The following is an 8,567-nucleotide window of genomic DNA, read 5'->3' as shown; positions in this document are numbered from 1 at the left end:
CCTCACCCTTAGCGGTGCTTCACAAAATCTGACCCATTTTTAGCCCTCTGTCACATGAATAGATAAAATTTCATAATAAGTGCCACACCAGAACGCAGTGCTATTACGCACAGCCACATCGCCTGTAATCTTAACCAGGCTTTTAAAAAAAAAAAGTTTCACTTTTTTTTTTTTTAACTGGCGGAAACGGGCTTCCATACAAACCAGCTACAGCTTAGTTGAAAAACTTTCCCTCTTAGTGTCCTATGGTGTAAGGGATGTCAACAAAACCTCCTTCCTTATGCTCCGATTGCCCTGCTGCAGCTTCTGTCTTTGTGGGGTCATTGTCTGCCGTATCCTCGACCCCCTGTGTCGGGTTCCCACTTGTCTCCCTCGGGTTGTCGAAGGGGTCGAGAAATGACAGGACCGCAGAGTACTTCCATTTCATCCCTACTCCTACCGCTGACCCACTTCTCCTCTGTCTCCTTTCTCTTCTCCTTCAAATATGTGTCCCTCAAGCTCTTCCACCTTCTCCTGCACTGCTCCTCTGAAGGCACACACGTGAACATGAAATACGTAAGGCAATATGTCAATGCCGGTTAGGCTAACTGTAGCAGTGCTAACTCACTTGTTTAAGTGATAGCTGTAATCTAGCAACAGACGAAACTTTGCACAACTTACCAGACAGCCCAACATCTTTTGATTTAATCAAGAATTTCCCATAAAAGATGGGCTCCGTTCATGCAGACTCCAACTGATAAGCTACGCAATCGATGCCATATTCCCGAAACAAGTGTCTTCAGTAAAAACTTTAGCCTTGTACATACAGGCTCCGAGTTCAATTATTCATTAGATGTCAGAATTGAGTATTGAACATGTTGGTTGATTTGAGACGATGTATTTGCTTAAGCACACATTGAAAGTAACTTGGACATGCAGGCTCCAAGAAACATTGTCAATGTCGTAAGAAAGTATGGCTTGGTACTTAACATGTTCCATGTTCTAAGTCAGAACAAGAAAAGATGTTTATTGGTCACATTCTGAAATGCATGTTCACTGAACACAAATGAAAACATATAAATACAAGTCTATATACATATGTACAAACACAGATTTAGCACACCAAACTTTACTGACAAAAATAAATCAATTGACATCCACCAAACAAGAAAACAAACATATAATACATATAAATGAGTAAATGTAAACACACTAAAAATGTGTTAACTGACATACATGGTCAACCACCTATTTTTTTTAATCTCCATAAAAATGCAATATTTGTGTGAGCTTTCTGCGGACCACCTTAACTTCTTTTATCTCAGTCTATGACTTTGTTATGTGGTTTAATCAAATTTTGCAGTACCATGCAGAAGACATCCTTACCAGAACTTGGACATGGTTGGCTTCAACACAGAAGTCAAACATGTGGCTGTGCAGCTGTGGGAAGAGATTCTTGTCTGCACGCTCAGAAAGAACCTGAGTGACAAGTGCTGCTGTTATCCCTCTTCCCTGTAGAGCCTGACCCTCATCCTTATTTAGAAGATGCTGAAAGCATCTGCAGACTGCAGTGATGTCCGGTGATGGTTTCTGTAGGCCACTTCTGTTCTTCAAAGCAAGGAAATGTGTCACATTGAGGTAAAATGGCAGGACCTCTTAGCGAGGAAGGGGCATTGGCAAGATCTCCAAGCAAAGAAGGGGCTCCGGCAGGACCTCAGAGCGAGAAAGGGGCCAGAGATGACTTGGGGGGTCCTGTCTCCCATGTCTCCGCCTGTGGCCACCACAGTTGCCAGGAGAAAAGGCTAACTGAGTCCCCAGCCAAGGGGAAAAAAAGAGGAATCCAAAAAAAGGTCTGAAAGTAACACATTTTTTTAGATAAATAAAAATTGTCTGCTGGGTCCATGATAAGGGTCAGATCATTCTGTCACGTTGAGGTAAAATGAAGGAGGAGGACCCAAGATGCAGATACAAAAATAAAGAATTTAATAAACCAAAACTTACTGAACAAGAATACTGAACACACTGGAACAAGGAACCACGAGAATACATGCAGGTGGGGTAGACAATGATCTGACAAGAGACAGGGGAAGCAGAGGAACTAAATACACAGAGTAATTAACACAGGTGATGAGCATAGGAGACAGGTGAAACTAATGAGGGGAATCAAAAAGGAGGGAAACACACATGGACGATCAGAACCAAAAAACAGGGAACATAACACAAGACTGAGAAACACAAGAAAGTGCAAAAAGGGACATGGACCAAAAGGATAACTAATACAGAATAAACAGGAAAACCAAGGCATGGACACAAGCAAAAAAACTAAATATCGACTCATGACAGAAATGATGAACTGAGTCATCTGAGGCTAGTGCTTGTGAGCAAGGCATGCAGGTAATCTTCTGTTTCATCTTCTTGACAATAAAGCCTATGATGTAAGAAATAGCTTCTACCTTGTACTCAGATAGACCGTCAATATCTGAGAGGTCAGACAGACTGTCATCCTCAGGCCCAAAAACTTCAACTGGCTCCACATCCAGTCTGCGTGCAATGTTCACAGTTGCAGGTGTTGACTCAATAATAGCTGTGTTGTCACAAAGGAGACAAGTTATCTGTGCCTCTTGTCTTACAAGGAGGCGCTTGTATGCCCCTCTGAACTGCCTCACATTGGGGTTGTTGTTGAAACCACCACGTGCTCTGATTGCAGAGAAGAGCAGCTCCAAGTGGTCCTTGCTGAGCTTGTAGGTCAGAAGACTGCTCTACCAGATCTTCATAAATGCCCATCACACTTCTGGCACAAGCAATGAAACCATAGATTGATGTTTTCTTTTGTGTTGGATGGACTTGTAAAAGTTGATGATCTTTACCTTTCATTCTGAGCCCAAGAAGAAGTGACTCCGTTTCTACTTCAATTACCTTGGCACGATCTCTAGTTGTTGGTTTAATGGGGGCTTTATAAAATTTCCCAAATGGGTTGCGGCTGTTAATGACATCAAACATCCAATCAATTGTGGGCAAGACCTTTTGATTGCGCCACTGAATGTTGGCCATTTTCAGCTTGTTTCCAAGACGCAATCCTTCCTTCTCCTGAAGCTTGTGAAGCTCCTCAATGTACTGCCACCTTATCTGCTGGCCATCTTCTCTCAACAGAGCTTCGACTGTTGAAAAAATCTTATGAAGAAGCTTTAGCATCTGACATTGATCCAAGAGGACATGGACTTTTTGAGTGGGATCCTCAGGGTGGAAAAAGAAAGATCTCGTGTCCATGAGGTCCAAATTGGCACCAAGCTCCTTCAGCGTTGTGAAGTTCCGGGAGGGTCCATCACATGTCAAGGAGACAACCCTTACAACAACTGCATGAAGCCTAATCAGGCTCCCTCTGGTGATGTTTGTTTTCTCTTGTCCTGCCATGCTGTTGATGAGAAAGTAAGTCATGGGAATCTTCTAAGACTCATTGACTGCAACGACCATGAGGACCAATGCTTGTGTGGCCACAACATTTTCAATCTTACCAGCTCGATGTCAACATAGCTGTGGATCTGGTCCCCTCCAAACTCAGTTTGCTTGTGAATGTACATTTCATCCATCATCAATGAGCAAACTGTGTCTGTCCCTGCTTTTTTCTGTTAAACAACACAACTTTTCAAAGCTGTGAAAGAAGCAACAGTTAATCCAGGATCTGCAGAGATGCTACTGTACTACTTCCTGATGGTTTGGGGATGAGGCAAAGCCCAGACAAACTTCTCCCTAACATAGTCATAGGCCTTTGTAGAGTAGAAGTGCAGTGAAACACAGACTTTCTTCTTCAGCATTCTCTGAAAGATCGTTCTGGGAAAATCGTCCAGACTATTTAGCAGGGCGGAACATTCAGCAGAAATGAGAAGAGCTTCTGAAGCACTTCAACCACATCTTTCAAAGAAGAAATTTCTGCCCTCAGTCTTCTAGTCTGCTGGCTTCTCAACTTCAGCTTTTCTTGAGCTGCACCAAGCTTTTTCTCTGCAGCAGAAGCCTTCCTCTGGAGAGCTCTTGGAGACTCTGAAACAACAAAGCAATGATCACTGTTGGAAAAGCTCAGCAGCTGTGTGGGCCCGATGCAAGACTGATCTAATGCTGAGCCGGTCTGCGTCTCTCTCAGATGTTGTAGTTCAATTTTGCTTCTTACACCAGTATCATCCACTACATTTACTGTCAGTGCAAAGTGATCATGCAGGACATTTTGAGTAACAAATGCCTGCTGTGGTGTGTCTGCCATCATGACAAGGCTATGACCAGCAATGAAATTACAGGCACTGCTGTCATTATTAACATTTGCAACCTCCTCATGGCTACCTAAACACAAATAGGGTTGCCACTTACCTCATGTGGAGATGGTAGGCACAGCGATTTCTTTCAGGCATGTCCTCCCCAAGCGGCAACCTCTGGTCTCAAAATATGAAGCCTATGCAGAAGTGTTATAAACTGCCATTCAGCAAGAACCCGCTTGAGGCTGGCTGCAGAAACACCAGAAACCAAATACACACCAATTGATAAATGTAATCAAATATGTTAGTCTGGATTTTAGAAACATGACAAATATAAAGGCCTTCACTGACAGAGAAGCTAACGTTGGCGTTGGGCTAATATGGCTACATGAATGTCAACTTGACCTATTTCAAGAAGACAGGAAAAATCCTGCAAACAACATGAAATCTCACATGGCTAGAACGACAGATAAATACACTAAATCATCACAGTTGCAACTGTTTGTCAAAGCTAAAGCACACAACGTTAGATTGGAATGTCAAGGCATAGTTAATGTAATGGCTTACACCACCAAAGAAGCTAACATTAGCATCGGGCTAACATGAACACATAACTAGCAACATGACTACACACTTCATGAATATTAAAAATCGCCCTGAAACAAACCCACAGCTTACCTTTCCAGCAGAAAATGAGCGACCATGACATCACTTTTAAAGCCCTCGACCTCTTTGAGTTGTCTCCATTGCTGAAAAGCTGTTCCGATGTTGACTCTCGTTTTTGTCCTGGCTTTGTCCAAATTCTTTCTCGTTTCGGCCTTCTCTGCCTCAGTCTTTCTTTTCTTGCTCTGTTTAGCAGGAGCCGTTACCAGTAATCAGGGTATAGGTAGTTTCTCTGCCATTCTCCGGTGTACCTGGATCCTCTGAGCAGGGCTACACGCATTGAATCTGGGCTAGTGCACACCAGGGAAATGTATGCGGAGGAGGCGGGCAGAATGGCAGGACAGGATTTGATTGGTTTAAAAAATTGGACCCTACAGGCGGTGATTGGTTGGTGTTTTCCCAGGTTTACTTCAGCTGTAGATACTCTTTTATTCGCTCTTTTTTAAGAACACATTATGTATTGATTGCCATTGGGACATAAAGATAATTTTAACCAGTATAACAAGAAGTGTATCTAAATCTGACTACCAACCCCAGCTTTAACAATAGCCATGTTTGTTTGTGTTTTTAACTTTCACTATGATAATATTTTGTTGAGGACCGGTTTTGAATCAGTCACGATCATATGGTCACGGGGGCGTCGTTTTGGAGGAGCTCCGAGGGGAAGGGGGAGGAGGGAGGGGTTAGACGGAGTCCTGAGGAAATGCTACATTCAAACTCATGCTAGTTTTCCATGACTACCAACCCTAGCTTTAATATGTGGTGAGAAATTGGCAAACAACAAAAGGTCAAATGTTGCAAGACATTTCCAGAACAAACACACAGCCTTTGCTGGAAAATATCCAGAGGGAGATTAGAGAAAAAAAGCTGTTTCAGAACTGATGCAGAAGGCTGATCTGAGCAAAAATCAACTCAAGAAGTGGATGAAGTCTGCAAATTCAACCAGATATGCTAGTTTTATGGCAGCTCAGGAAATAGTCACAGATGGAGAATATATGAAAGAATCATTCACCAAGATTTCAGAACATCTCTTCGCAGACTTTAAAAACATGAGTGAAATTGTGCAGAAAATCAGAGATATGCCTTTCTCTGCGAAGACTGTCAAAGACAGAACCATAAAAATGACAGAAAATATAACAAAACAGCAAATAAAAGAGATTTTTGGAACCCCTGCTCTAATGAAGCGTTTGGCAAGGTGGAGGTGTGCTGCAGAGCACGAACGGCGGCTTTGAGTGCATTCTCTGACTGATGGCGAATTATGACTGCACTACGTACCGACAGGCTGTCCATTCTCTCCCACTTCATTTAACCAAGCCCATGTCCACTTATTTTTGACAGTTTTGTCAATGGTCAAAACGTCGGAGCCTTCTACAACAAACAGCGCGTCCATGCTGGCATACTAAATGAGCTCAACCTGAAAAACACTTAAAGTACTAAGAACTGGATCTAAGAACTGGACACACCATCGGGGGCAGCAGAGACTTCGTCGGTCCAATACTGTCAAAATGAAAAGAAAAAGAAGCTGCTGACTACGGTTACAGAGTCAGGCAGACACGGCCGCTTCTGTCGAGTGCTCATAAACTTATTTTTATCACACATTCATCCAAAAAAATCACGAAGCCATAAAAGATAAGAAGGTATAATGGTTAGCTAGCGCTATACGCTATAACCCCTTCTTCCACATTAACTTAATAAGTCAATTTATTAAATAAGTAACCCATAAAAACGTACCGTAGAAGCCGCTCTCAGAGGACCCACCAGCTGTCCTTGTTTAGTAATATATTACCACAGATAACGTTAAAACCATTCCACCGTGTTAAATTTCACCAGGTTCTAATGATCTTGCAAAATAAGCATCCTCGAAACCCGGGCCCATCACGCATTGACATATGACCCTCCCTGCTCTGCCTCTGATTGGTTGAAACAATGGCTCTGGCTAGCTGTATTTGTTGAAAGCAGTGTCAGTTTAATAGGATAGGCTTAATGGGACCACAACAAAGCACAAGTGGAGTTTTTTTCCCCCTCTCATTTTCCAAATGATGGAAATCCGTCGTGGCGACGGAGAACTTTAATCCATGCAAACATTTCCTCCGGAATGTACAGTGGTAATGAATGTTGTCATTCAGATTGTCAATAAAATCAAACTTATAGTATCTGAGTATCTGGAAAAGCTGCACTTCATGGTAGACATGACAGCAAACCTAAACACGCCGAACATAACTCTTCAGGGGAGAGGAAGCACAGCTCTGCACATGCTGGAGGAGGTGTTAGCATTCGAGCGTAAGTTGACAGTGTTTGCCAGAGTTTTCTAGAGTGGTACATTGGGTGGATCGCAAAGCTCTTAACTCCAGTCTCCTCTCTCTTTGCTCCTCGGCCGAACCAGAAGTAGTTACTGACCCGCCATTTTAACTTGCGTCCCAAAGCCCTTAACGCTGCTGGAGGAGAGAGGACAAAGGAGACTGATCGGCGGAGCGATAATCAAGGAGACACGAGAGCAGACTTTGCAGAAGTCTTTTCTCTGACAGACACGCACCATTATCAATACCACTCACTGATTGGACGCTGCAGCGGCTCAGACTTAACTGAAACTTAACATCAGCTGAGTTTAATAATAGAGAAAAGTCGGACCTTAAAACAGTCACTAAGGGTGCCCTGAAACAGATCATAAACATCCGACGGTGTGTGATGAGCTGAGATTAAAAATACACAAAATACTGAACATAAAAGCAAAATCCTCAAACCCAAATAACGGATCACTCCTGAGTTTTACATCCTCATTTCATTTCCTCGCATCTCTGGTGGGCCAGGCTAAGACACAAGTGAATGACGCGAGGATGGACGTTAAGAGCTTTTCGTTTTTTTGTTAAGCTTCGTTTTTGTTATTATTTCAGTTAACGAAAATGTTTTTTCACCTCTCGTTTTTGTTATCTCATTAGTTTTCGTTAACTATAATAACCTTGATCTGAACCAGTGGCTGGGGGTGTTTCCTATTAAGGAGGAGAGTGCCTCGTTTTCTCTACCTCTTCCGTGTAGAGATTAGCCACTATGGGAGACACGGGGGAGCCCATGGCACAGCCATGCTTCTGCCTGTAGAAGTTTCCGTTGAAGGTGACGTAGGTGGTGTCGAGACATAGTTCCAACTTGTCACAAATGTGGTCCGGTGTGAAGGTGGTCCTGTTGGATAAAGTGCTGTCCTGGAACAAACGTCTCCGGATGGTCCTGACTGCCTCCACAGTGGGGATGCATGTGAAAAGAAAAGTAACATCACAGAAAACCATAGTTTCACTATGCTGTACTTCTAAATCTTTCACCTTGTTGGCAAAATCCTGGGAGTTCTTGATGTGATATGGAGTGTTCCCAACCATAGGAGCGAGGATGGTAGCCAGGTGTTTGGAGATGTTGTATGTGACCGAGTTGATGCTGCTGATGATAGGCCCAAGAAGGGTCCCTTCCTTGTGGACCTTGGAAAGTCCATATATGCAAGGCACAGATTCTCAAGGATACAAACGGTAGTAGAATGGTTTGTCGATTACCTTCTCTTTCTCCAGGAGTTGCAGGTAGTCAATCACTTTCTTCTTCGAAATGGTGGTGGGATCCCGTTTCAGAGTTTGGTAAGTGGCCGTGTCACTCAGGAGGCTCTTCAGCTTGGTGTGGTAGTCAGCCATATTCAGAACCACTGTGCAT

The 8,567-nt window shown here is 43.2% G+C and overlaps 1 long non-coding RNA gene across 1 annotated transcript; it reads right to left on the bottom strand.

Annotated features, from left to right (window-relative positions):
- Nucleotides 1–1,233: 1,233 nt before the first annotated feature.
- On the bottom strand, nucleotides 1,234–4,519 carry LOC117818436. Its single transcript, XR_004632361.1, has 3 exons — nucleotides 4,336–4,519; nucleotides 3,492–4,014; nucleotides 1,234–3,391 (listed from the first exon to the last, which is right to left on the bottom strand). It is a non-coding gene; the product is annotated as an uncharacterized LOC117818436 (long non-coding RNA).
- Nucleotides 4,520–8,567: the final 4,048 nt, after the last annotated feature.

The sequence above is a fragment of the Notolabrus celidotus genome, chromosome 1 (genome assembly GCF_009762535.1).
Source record: "Notolabrus celidotus isolate fNotCel1 chromosome 1, fNotCel1.pri, whole genome shotgun sequence".
NCBI classification, from domain to species: domain Eukaryota; kingdom Metazoa; phylum Chordata; class Actinopteri; order Labriformes; family Labridae; genus Notolabrus; species Notolabrus celidotus.
This window is presented reverse-complemented; position numbering and strand designations above follow the sequence as displayed.